The following is a 3,877-nucleotide window of genomic DNA, read 5'->3' on the forward strand; positions in this document are numbered from 1 at the left end:
TTTGTTTTAGAAAAGCAAGTTGATTTTAAAATTTTGCTATCCTTGTTTTTGCTGTACCAATTTTTACATTTTTGCAATATATAACTTGGGTTCAATGCATGAAACTGCTTGGAATAAGCCTTTGCAGAAGCAATCTTATACTTTTTACTTATCTTATATGCAATTCTTGCTTTGCTTTTGACCCTGTTACACTGCCTTATGTAGTAAGCTCTGGCATTTGATCTATTCTTAGATATAAAACCTTCCATTTCTTTTCTATTATCATAAATCTTGGAGCATTTTTTTTAGATTTAGCTCCAGTTAAATCACTTTTCCTTTTTCTACTTCCTTTTTTTACAACTAACAGCACAACAACTACACTTAACATAAGCACAACAAATGAATACCATAATACCAATTACACATATGCAGGAGGTACAAGTAAACTACTGCTTATCATTTTAAAAATAACTGTATAGACTTATCTCAATATATCCAATATCAGAAGTATAATGGAAAACACTAAACTCTAGTGGTTTGGCTTAGGTACAAATGTCAAAATTATCAAAACTGAGCAGCTGTAAAATTAGTTTTTGCTCTGACGGCTCTGCAAGATTATATTTCGCTCTAAGATATAGGAAACCAAATTTGTTATAGTTATTTAATAATATTTACCTATTAGCTCTTAAAAGAACTGGAAATCACTTAGTCTGCGCACTGCTGAACAAGTAAGCAGAGAAAGAGAAGAATAGACTAGAGTGAATATTCACCCAGTGCAGTCACTATGGCAACTTTGAGCATGCGAATTAATTTAAAAATGGTGACTAATCTCAAGGGGAGGTGATATCACGCCCAAATAACTAGTTTATAATTATACAAGATGAATTAAGATATGGAAAGTACCTTTGTAGTCCTTGACTCACGCTCCATGGAATGATGTGAAAGTCACCTTGAGCTGTTCTCTAGTTTAAGAGATTATCCGGTGTATAGAAGAAAGATGAAAGAAGAAGAAAAAGTCTGAAGAATTTTGCAGAAATTTGTATTTGGGCCAGTTATCAAGAAAGTTTCCGCTACATTACAGTCCACTTTAAAGGTACCAGGAGAATTGCTCAGAGAAGTAGAGCTCGTATAAGCCATTTATAAAGCTGTACAAGGTAAGATAGAAGAGTTATAATCATTTGAAAATTATAAATTTGGCCGCCATCTTAAAAAATCAACCTCAACCCTACTTATAGGCTACCGCATATATAATAATAGTTCAATTAATAATAATAAACGTTAATTAATAAGAAATAATAATTCATAAAAATAGCACAAAGATTTCAAAACCTACTTTGCAGAATTTTATCAATGAGTATTGTTTCCTTTAAAATGAAATTATTTAATGAAAAAATGATAACCAAACTGCTTAGTTTCAGCCTACACAACTGTGGCGAGTCCAATTACAATTCTTATACACTAATATTTTAATTTGTAGATATTGTACTGAATCACAAACATTAAAAAATGCAATAGCCAAAAATTTATCTATAATTTAGATGTTTTAATTGTCATGACAGTAATTTATTCAATCAATACTAGTTGAAAAGTTTAATTTATATATAACAAGATAATTAATTTACATCATAGAAATGTAGTAGAGCAATCGATAGGTACAAAGGAATAATTATTATTAAAATTATATTTCTGCCTATTATCTTTTCTGCAAAGTAGGGTCTGAAATCTTTGTGCTATTTTTATTAATTATTATTGTTTATTAATTAACGTTTATTATTATTAATTGAACTATTATTATTATTATGGTTGAACTCAACGCCCTTGTTTCATTTATTTTTTGACAACCCCACTTTTTCTTATTTAATACAAATTTTTTTATTTATTTATCTAGATTTTGCAAAAAAAACTTCCATTGCTGTAACCAATAAATAGGCAATGTTACAAATCACTGCAGTTGCAATTATTAATTTTTTGGCATGGACTTGCGAGGAAGAGGAAAATGGACGCTCCAATGAGAATCAAGTATATATGTTCCCTGCATGAGTGCTCAAGATTTGATCATTTGAAAACCTATCTAAGTAATATAAGAACATACCATTATGAGTCAGTACCTATAGAATGTTACCTCGGAATTTGTGACAAAACTTTAACCACTTTTAAAAGTTTCAGGAGTCATGTCAATGATAATCATCATACTTTTTAAGGGAAATATACACACATCATAGGAGCCTTCTATTATGTAACATATACTTTCTACAATTACTTTTTAAGTTATTGTATATCACCTTTCATGTCCGTGTATTAATATTCATGGGGCAAAACTTTCATAATTCTTTAGATTAGCATTTAACTATCACTGATACTAATGCTCTGTTTTTATTGATAGAATTGATATTTATGGTATTGTTATTTGTATCTGATAGTCACTATTTTAAATTTTGAAGGAACATGGATCGATACATAGACCACTTCTATTTCTACTTAACATTGATACATGACGAAGAAGTTTCAATAATATTTAATGTAGTGCATGTATAATCACACATGTATCTAGTTGTAAGCGATGTGACTCCATTGGTGTTGTCTAAATTATTGTATTGAAACTGTATTGATACTCCCTTATTGGCTAATATCAATTGGTATTGGATCAGATCTATTAAGACAAGTATCACATCACCGACGTCATCATAAAATTGTGATGGTGTTTCTCCTTCAAAACAGTGCTATACATGCCAATTTTTAATTATCTTGTAGTGATTAAATTGATTATGGCTTTAAGTTAAATAATGCTTGTACACAAGCTATCTGTTGCTTCAATACTTTTACTTCTGGGTACTAGAAATTCGTTTAGTATTAATGTACTGGCCAATAATTCAACTGCACTACCTCCTCACAAGCTCTTTCTGAAAATTTAGATGTTATTATTGAGGAGATGGATACCACAGGTCAGAATCATCATTCAGAACAAATGGTTAGTGTGTTTAAAAAAATGAATGTGTGATACTGTCATATATAATTAACTGCAACTTCCCATTGACAAGCTGGTTCTGAAGGCTTAAATGAAAATGAGCAGATGGATACTAAATATGAAATTGTTTGTTTGAGAAGACACATTTTGGTAATCTTTTTGTTATTGAACACGAACATCAATTTGCTTGGTGGAAGACATTCTTTGGATGGAGATTGAGAAGCTGATGATAGTGTTAGTCAACAGAGAATAGTATGAGATTCAATTTAAGCATCTTAGAAGTTTTATTCACTTGGAAAGGAACCACAAGAGAAGTTATTGGCAAGCAGATGAAATGGTGAGTCAAGCAAGCCAGGTTTACACTAGACACAAAACGCTATGCAAATCATAATAAATTTGAAATCTAATTATATTTGCATCAAGTTCAAAGCACATTTGCATGAAAAGTTAAATCATTCATGCACTACAGTACATGACAAAAACTTTGTGTTCCATTTGCATTGAACGGCAGTTAAACAGTCTAAGCATTCCCTTTTTATTATTGTTGATCCATTTGTGCACTGAACAATGCTGTTTTCATCCGTATGAAAACGTAGCAACGTTCCTAGCGTTGCACAAGCGTTCCTTTCCAGCTTTCATTGACCTGAAGCAGTTTCTGACAGTATCTCTAGGAGTAATGCTGTTTAGGTCTACTTAAAGTCTTAAAGAGCATTTTTGGATAATGGTTTGTCAGTAATAAAACGAGAAATGTAAGTCTAACCATGCTGTGAACTTTGACACAAGACTATAATATGTGACCATAATTGCCAAAAGGTACCTTATGGCGGGTAGTGAAATTTGTCTTTCTAGCCTAAGAAATCCAACTTCCTGAGCCCCATTTATCATAAAATTACTCCAGAGGATGCAAAAAGTTACCATGAAACTTTTAGAAAC

The sequence above is a fragment of the Amphimedon queenslandica genome, unplaced genomic scaffold (assembly GCF_000090795.2).
Source record: "Amphimedon queenslandica unplaced genomic scaffold, v1.1 AMPQUscaffold_13518, whole genome shotgun sequence".
In the NCBI taxonomy this organism is placed as follows: domain Eukaryota; kingdom Metazoa; phylum Porifera; class Demospongiae; order Haplosclerida; family Niphatidae; genus Amphimedon; species Amphimedon queenslandica.